At 40.6% G+C, this 8,509-nt stretch overlaps 1 non-coding gene across 1 annotated transcript; it reads right to left on the bottom strand.

The window, feature by feature from the left end:
- Positions 1-4,206: 4,206 nt before the first annotated feature.
- LOC130964300 (small nucleolar RNA R71) lies at positions 4,207-4,314 on the bottom strand. The gene has a single exon (XR_009080401.1). It is a non-coding gene; the product is annotated as a small nucleolar RNA R71 (small nucleolar RNA).
- Positions 4,315-8,509: the final 4,195 nt, after the last annotated feature.

The raw sequence follows: 8,509 nt of genomic DNA, 5'->3' as shown, positions 1-8,509 counted from the left end.
ATCTTTATCTCAAGAGTCCTTAGATAGTCTGCAAAGCGGGCAAATTGCTTATCCTGTTCCGCTTTGCGGAGTTTCTGAGGATAAGGCATCTTGGCTTGATATTCTTCAACCTTGGATGCTGCAGGTTTATTCCTTATAGAAGTGGTTGAAGAAGCCTTGTTAGAGGGATTACTGTCAGCACTCTGATGAGCGGATAATTTGTATACTTTTTGGCATTATTTTTAGTATGTTTTTGATATGATATAGTTAGTTTTTAGTATATTTTTATTAGTTTTTAATTAAAATTCACTTTTCTGGACTTTACTATGAGTTTGTGTGTTTTTCTGTGATTTCAGGTATTTTCTGGCTGAAATTGAGGGACCTGAGCAAAAATCTGATTCTGAGACCAAAAAGGACTGCAGATGCTGTTGGATTCTGACCTTACTGCATTCGAAGCGGATTTTCTGGAGCTACAGAAGCCCTATTGGCGCGCTCTCAACGGCGTTGGAAAGTAGACATCCTGGGCTTTCCAGCAATATATAATAGTCCATACTTTGCCCAAGATTTGATGGCCCAAACCGGCGCTCAAAGTCACCTACAGAAATTCCAGCGTTAAACGCCGGAACTGGCATAAAATTTGGAGTTAAACGCCCAAACTGGCATGAGAGCTGGCGTTTAACTCCAGAAAAGGTCTCTACACGAAATTCCTTCATTGCTCAGCCCAAGCACACACCAAGTGGGCCCGGAAGTGGATTTTTATGTCATTTACTCATTTCTGTACACCTTAGGCTACTAGTTTCTTATAAGTAGGACCTTTTACTATTGTATAAAAATCTTTTGATCATTTTTAGATCTCTAGATCATCTTTGGACATTTTAGTTCTTAGATCATTGGGAGGCTGGCCATTCGGCCATGCCTAGACCTTATGCTTATGTATTTTCAACGGTGGAGTTTCTACACACCATAGATTAAGGTGTGGAGCTCTGCTGTACCTCGAGTATTAATGCAATTACTATTGTTCTTTCATTCAAATTCCGCTTGTTCTTTATCCAAGATATCACTTGTTCTTCAACATGATGAAGGTGATGATTGACGCCCATCACCATTCTCACCCATGAACAAGGTGACTGACAACCATTCTTGTTCTACAAGCATCTGAGGCTTAGTGAATATCTCTTGGATTCCTGATTGCACGATGCATGGTTGATCGCCTGACAACCGAGTGCTCGCCTGACAAACGAGCCAGCCATTCCGTGAGATCAGAGTCTTCGTGGTATAGGCAAGAACTGATGGCAGCATTCAAGAGAATCCGAAAGGTTTAACCTTGTCTGTGGTATTCTGAGTAGGATTCAATGATTGAATGACTGTGACGTGCTTCAAACCTGTAACCTACTGGGCGTTAGTGACAGACGCAAAAGAGTTATTCTATTCCGGTAGGGGAGGGAACCGAACCGGTGATTGGCCGTACTGTGACAGAGTATTGAGCATTAGCTTTCACTGCGAGGATGGGAGGTAGCTGCTAACAACAGTGAGACCCTATACGAGCTTGCCATGGAAAGGAGTAAGAAGGGTTGGATGAAGACAGTAGGAAAGCAGAGAGACGGAAGGGAAGGCATCTTCATGCGCTTATCTGAAGTTCCTACCAATGAATTACATAAGTATCACTATCTTTATCTTCTATGTTATTTTCGTTCATCACCACATATATCTGAGTTTGCCTGACTAAGATTTACAAGATGACCATAGCTTGCTTCAATACTAACAATCTCCGTGGGATCGACCCTTACTCACGTAAGGTTTATTACTTGGACGACTCAGTGCACTTGCTGGTTAGTTGTGCGAAGTTGTGTAATGCCATGGTATTAGGCGCACCAAGTTCTTGGAGCCAGTACCAGGGATTATGAGAGTTGTGAAAAAGTATAGTTCACAATTTCGCCCGACCAAGTTTTTGGCGCCGTTGCCGGGGATTGTTCATGTTTTGAGCAAGCTTTTGGTAACATCAGTGCCAAGATCCGGCAACAACATCAAATTTTTGGTGTTATTGCCCGGGATTGTTCAGGCTGGACAACTGACGGTTCATCTTGTTGCTTAGATTAGGTATTTTTTTTTCGAAATTCTTGAAGATGAATTCTAGAGTTTCATGATGATTTGTTGAAATCTGGCTGGCTGAGAAGCCATGTCTAATCTGATTGGACCGAGGTTTCAACTTATCACCACAAGAGCTTGTTGATTTCGTACCAATCTTGCTTTTGGAGCAGTGATTTGCTAAGGCTTGGCTGACCTTTGGTCATGTCTAGTGTTTTGGACCGAAGCTTTCTTTGGAAGCTTGGCTGGCTGTGAAGCCATGTCTAATTCCTGGACCGGAGTCTTAGACTAGCATTGCACTGATTCCTGGAATTCTCATTAAGAATTTTGATACATTCTTTTTCCACTTAATTTTCGAAAAAACACAAAAAAATTAAAAAATTTTACAAAATCATAAAATCCAAAAATATTCCTTGTTTGAGTCTAGAGTCTCATCTTAAGTTTGGTGTCAAACGCATGTTTTTGTTACATTTTTCGAATCCATGCATATATTTTGTGTTCTAATCTTTGAATTCTATTGACTTGAGTATTTTGTATGTCACATATGCATTTTCAGTTCATTAGTGTCAGTAGTACACAAACTACTAAGTTTGGTGTCTTGTATGCATTGTTATTTGATTCTTGTTGCATTTTAATTATTAAAAATCCAAAAATATTTTTAATTTGTGTCTTTTCAAGTCAATGATACAAGGGATTGAAGATTCAGAACACACTGCAGAGGAATTATACAGAAAAAGCTGAGCATTCAAAAATGCCCAGTGAAGAAGGCAGACTGGCGTTTAAACGCCAGCCAGGGCACCTGGTTGGGCGTTTAACGCCCAAAGAGGTAGCATTTTGGGCGTTAAACGCCAGAATGTATACCATTCTGGGCGTTTAACGCCAGGATGGTGCTAGGGGGAAGATTTTGTTTTCAAATCAATTTTTTTTCAAGTTTTCAAAGTTTTTCAAAATCAAATCTTTTTCAAATCATATCTTTTCAATCAAATGTTTTCAAAATCAATTTCTTTCCTTTTTCAAAGATACTTACTAACAATTAATGATTTGATTGAACATTTTTTGCCTTTTCTATTAAAGAAGGTTTTATGTTTGAATCATATCTTTCTTGTTAGGCAAGTCATTAATTTTCAAAATCATATCTTTTTAAATTGTTTTCAAATCATACCTTTTAAAAATTGTTTTCAAATCATATCTTCTCAATCACATCTTTTTAAAAACCATAACTCTTCAATCAAATCCTTTTAATCACATCTTTTTCAAATTAGTTTTCAATCAAATCTTTTTAATTTCTAATTTCAAAATCTTTTTCAAAAATCACTTGATTTCTCTTCCACTTTCAATTTTCGAAAACTATCAATCAAATTTTCAAAATGTTTTCAAAATCTTTTGATTGAATTTTCGAAAATTCTCTTCCCTCCTTCCCACATCCTTCTATTTATGGAGTACCACTCCTTCTAAATGCACAATTCGAACCTTACCTAATTAAAGTTCGAATTCTCCTTCTCCTTCTTCTTACTATTTCTCTTTTCCTCTGACACTTCAAGGAATCTCTATACTGTGACATAGAGGATTCCACATTTTCTTTTTTCTCTTCTCTTTCATATGAGCAGGAGCAGAGACAAAGGCATTCTTGTTGAAGCTGACCCTGAACCTGAGAGGACCTTGAAGAGAAAGCTAAGAGAAGCCAAGGCACAACTCTCTTTAGAGGACCTGACCGGATTCTTCAAGGAAGAAGAAAACATGGCAGCCGAAAACAACAACAATGCCAACAATGCAAGGAAGGTGCTGGGTGACTTTACTGCACCTACTCCTGATTTCTATGGGAGAAGCATCTCTATCCCTGCCATTGGAGCAAACAACTTTGAGCTTAAGCCTCAATTAGTTTCTCTAATGCAACAGAATTGCAAGTTCCATGGACTTCCAATGGAAGATCCTCATCAGTTCTTAGCTGAATTCTTGCAAATCTGTGACACAGTCAAGACTAATGGGGTTAACCCTGAGGTCTATAGACTGATGCTATTCCCTTTTTCTGTAAGAGACAGAGCTAGAATATGGTTGGATTCTCAACCTAAAGAAAGCCTGGACTCTTGGGAAAAGCTAGTCAATGCCTTCTTGGCAAAGTTCTTTCCACCACAAAGATGGAGTAAGCTTAGAGTGGAAGTCCAAACCTTCAGACAGAAGGATGGAGAATCCCTCTATGAAGCTTGGGAAAGATACAAACAATTAATCAGAAGATGTCCTTCAGACATGCTTTCTGAATGGAGCATCATAGGTATTTTCTATGATGGTCTCTCTGAACTATCCAAGATGTCCTTGGATAGCTCTGCTGGAGGATCTCTTCATCTGAAGAAGACGCATGCAGAAGCTCAAGAATTGATTGAAATGGTTGCAAATAACCAATTCATGTACACTTCTGAAAGGAATCCTGTGAACAATGGGACTAATCAGAAGAAAGGAGTTCTTGAGATTGACACTCTGAATGCCATATTGGCTCAGAACAAAATATGACTCAACAAGTCAATTTGATTTCTCAAAGTCTGTCTGGAATGCAAAATGCACCAAACAGTACTAAGGAAGCTTCATCTGAGGAAGAAGCCTATGATCCTGAGAACCCTTCCATGGAAGAGGTGAATTACCTAGGAGAACCCTATGGAAACACCTACAATTCTTCATGGAGAAATCACCCCAATTTCTCATGGAAGAATCAAGAGAGACCTCAACAAGGTTTCAATAACAATAATGGTGGAAGAAACAGGTTAGCAATAGCAAGCCTTTTCCATCATCTTCTCAGCAACAGACAGAGTTCTAAGCAGAATACTTCTGACTTAGCAACAATGGTCTCTGATCTAATAAAGACCACCCAAAGTTTCATGAATGAAACAAGGTCCTCCATCAGAAATTTGGAAGGACAAGTGGGTCAGCTGAGCAAGAAAGTTACTGAACTCCCTCCTAGTACTCTCCAAGTAATACAGAAGAAAATCCAAAAGGAGAGTGCAAAGCCATTAACATGGCCGAATTCTGGGAGGAAAGAGAAGAGGTGGACGCCACTGAGGAAGACCTCAGTGGGCGTACACCACTCTCCTCTGAGTTCCTCTATGAGGAACCTTGGGAATCTGAGGCTCAAAATGAGACCATAGAGATTCCATTGGACTTACTTCTGCCATTCATGAGCTCTGATGAGTATTCTTCCTCTGAAGAGGATGAGTATGTCACTGAAGAGCAAGTTGCTAAATACCTTGGAGCAATCATGAAACTGAATGACAAGTTATTTGGAAATGAGACTTGGGAGGATGAACCACCTTTGCTCACCAAAGAACTGGATGACTTGTCTAGGCAGAAACTGCCTCAAAAGAGGCAGGATCCTGGAAGTTTTCTATACCTTGTACCATAGGCACCATGACCTTCAAGAAGGCCTTGTGTGACTTAGGGTCAAGTGTGAACCTCATGCCCCTCTCTGTAATGGAGAAATTAGGGATCTTTGAGGGCAAGCTGCAAGAATCTCATTGGAGATGGCAGACAATTCAAGAAAACAAGCTCATGGACTTGTAGAGAATGTTTTGGTAAAGATTGAAGACCATTACATCCTTACTGACTCATAGTCCTAGAGACTGGGAAGTGCATGGATGAATCCATCATCCTTGGCAGACCCTTCCTAGCCACAGCAAAGGCTGTGATTGATGTTGACAGAGGAGAGTAATCATTCAAGTGAATGAAAAATCCTTGGTGTTTTAAGGCCCAAGGACATCCCTCTATCATCATGGAGAGGAAGCATGAAGAGCTTCTCTCAAAACAGAGCCAAGCAGAGCCCCCACAGTCAAACTCTAAGTTTGGTGTTGGGAGGCCACAGCCAAACTCTAAGTTTGGTGTGAACCCCCACATTCAAACTCTAAGTTTGGTGTTGGGAGGTTCCCACACGGTTCTGAGCATTCTGAGGCTCCATGAGAGTCCTCTATCAAGCTAATGACATTAAAGAAGTGCTTGTTGGGAGGCAACCAATGTTTTATAATTAATTATTTTCTTTGTTATTTATCTTTTTGTAGGATGATGATCATAAGAAGTCACAAAAACAATGAAAAAAAGCAAAAACAGAATGAAAAACAGGAAGAAAAACAGCACACCCTGGAGGAGAAGAAACTGGCGTTCAAACGCCAGTAATGCTAGCTGTTGGGCGTTTAAACGCCCAGTCTGGCACCATTCTGGGCGTTTAACGCCAGAAAGGGGCACCAGACTGGCGTTAAACGCCAGTAAAGGGCAAGAACTGGCGTTAAACGCCAGGAATGGGCACCAGCCCGGCGTTTAACGCCAGAAATTGCTCAAAACGTGATTTTGAGCAACATTTGGTGCAGGGAGGACTTTTCCTTGACACTACAGGATCTGTGGACCCCACAGGACCCTACCATCACTCTCTCTCTTCTTCCCCCATTCACCAATCACCTCAACACCTCTTCCCCAAAAACCCCTCACCTATCAAATCCCAATTTTCTCTTCACCACTCACATCCATCCTTCATAAAACCCCACCAACCTCACCCTTCAAATTCAAACCACTTTCCTCCCAAACCCACCCCTCATGGCCGAACCTTTACCCCCTCTCTCCTATAAATACCCTTCTTCAACTCTTCATTTTCACACAACCTAAACACCCTTTCTTACCCTTCTTGGCCGAACACACTTCCATCTCCCTCTTCCTCATTTCTTCTTCTTCTACTCTCTTCTTTCTTTTTTGCTCGAGGACGAGCAAACATTTTAAGTTTGGTGTGGTAAAAGCGTTGCTTTTTCATAACCATTATGGCACCAAAGGCCGGAGAAACCTCTAGAAAGAGGAAAGGGAAGGCAAAGGCTTCCACCTCCGAGTCATGAGAGATGGATAGATTCCTCTCAAAGGTGCATCAAGACCACTTCTATGAAGTTGTGGCCTGAAGAAGGTGATCCCCGAAGTCCCCTTTTCACTCAAAAAGGGTGAATATCCGGAGATCCGCCATGAGATCCGAAGAAGAGGTTGGGAAGTTCTACCAACCCCATTCAACAAGTCGGAATCTTGATGGTTCAAGAGTTCTATGCCAATGCATGGATCACAAAGAACCATGACCAAAGTGTGAACCCGAATCCAAAGAATTATCTCACTATGGTTCGGGGGAAATACTTGGATTTTAGTCCGGAGAGTGTGAGGGTGGCGTCAACTTGCCTATGATGCAAGGAGAGAGCATCCTTACACTAGAAGGGTCAACTTTGATCAAAGGTTGGACCAAGTCCTCACAGTCATATGTGAAGAGGGCGCACAATGGAGCAAGATTCAAGAGGAAAGCCGGTTCAATTGAGAAGGCATGACCTCAAGCCCGTGGCTAGAGGATGGTTAGAGTTCATACAACGCTCAATCATCCCCACTAGCAACCGGTCCGAAGTTACCATAGACCGGGCCATCATGATCCATAGTATCATGATTGGAGAAGAAATAGAGGTTCATGAGGTTATAGCCCAAGAACTCTATAAGGTGGCGGACAAGACCTCCACCTTGGCAAGGTTAGCCTTTCTCATCTCATTTGTCACCTCTGTTATTCAGTTGGAGTTGACATAGAGGGAGACATTCCCATTGATGAGGACAAGCCCATCACCAAGAAAAGGATGGAGTACACAAGAGATCTCACTCATCATGAGATCCCTGAGATTCCTCAAGAGATGAATTTTCCTCCACAAAACTATTGGGAGCAACTAAACACCTCCCTAGGAGAACTAAGTTCCAACATGGGACAACTGAGGGTGGAGCATCAAGAACACTCCATCATCCTTCATGAAATTAGAGAAGATCAAAGAATCATGAGGGGAGGAGCAACAAAGACAAGGAAGAGACATTGAGGAGCTCAAGCACTCCATAGGATCTTCAAGAGCAAGAAAGAGCCGCCATCACTAAGGTGGACCCGTTCTTTGATTTCCTTGTTATTGTTTTCTGTTTTCGATTTTTATGCTTATGTTTATCCATGTTTGTGTCTTATGATCATTAGTGTCTTAGTGTCTATGGCCTTAAAGTTATGAATGTCCTATGAATCCATCACCTTTCTTCATTAAAAACGTGCCTAATTGATAAAAGAAAGAATTGCATGAATTTTGAATTTTATAATAGTTTAATTATTTTGATGTGGTGGCAATATTTTTGTTTTCTGAATGTATGCTTAAACAGTGTATATGTCTTTTGAATTTGTGGTTCATGAATGTTGGCTCTTGAAAGAATGATGAAAAAGGAGACATGTTACTGAGGATCTGAAAAATCAATAAAATGATTCTTGAAGCAAGAAAAAGCATTTCAAAAAAAAAAAAAAAACGAAAAAAAATTTCGAAAAAAAAAAAAAAGAAAGAAAAAAAAAAGAAAGAAATAAAGTTGGATCCAAGCAAATAGAGTGTGCTTAAGAACCCTGGACACCTCTAATGGGGACTTTAGCAAAGCTGAGTCACAA

Source organism: Arachis stenosperma, chromosome 2, assembly GCF_014773155.1.
Source record: "Arachis stenosperma cultivar V10309 chromosome 2, arast.V10309.gnm1.PFL2, whole genome shotgun sequence".
NCBI classification, from domain to species: domain Eukaryota; kingdom Viridiplantae; phylum Streptophyta; class Magnoliopsida; order Fabales; family Fabaceae; genus Arachis; species Arachis stenosperma.
This window is presented reverse-complemented; position numbering and strand designations above follow the sequence as displayed.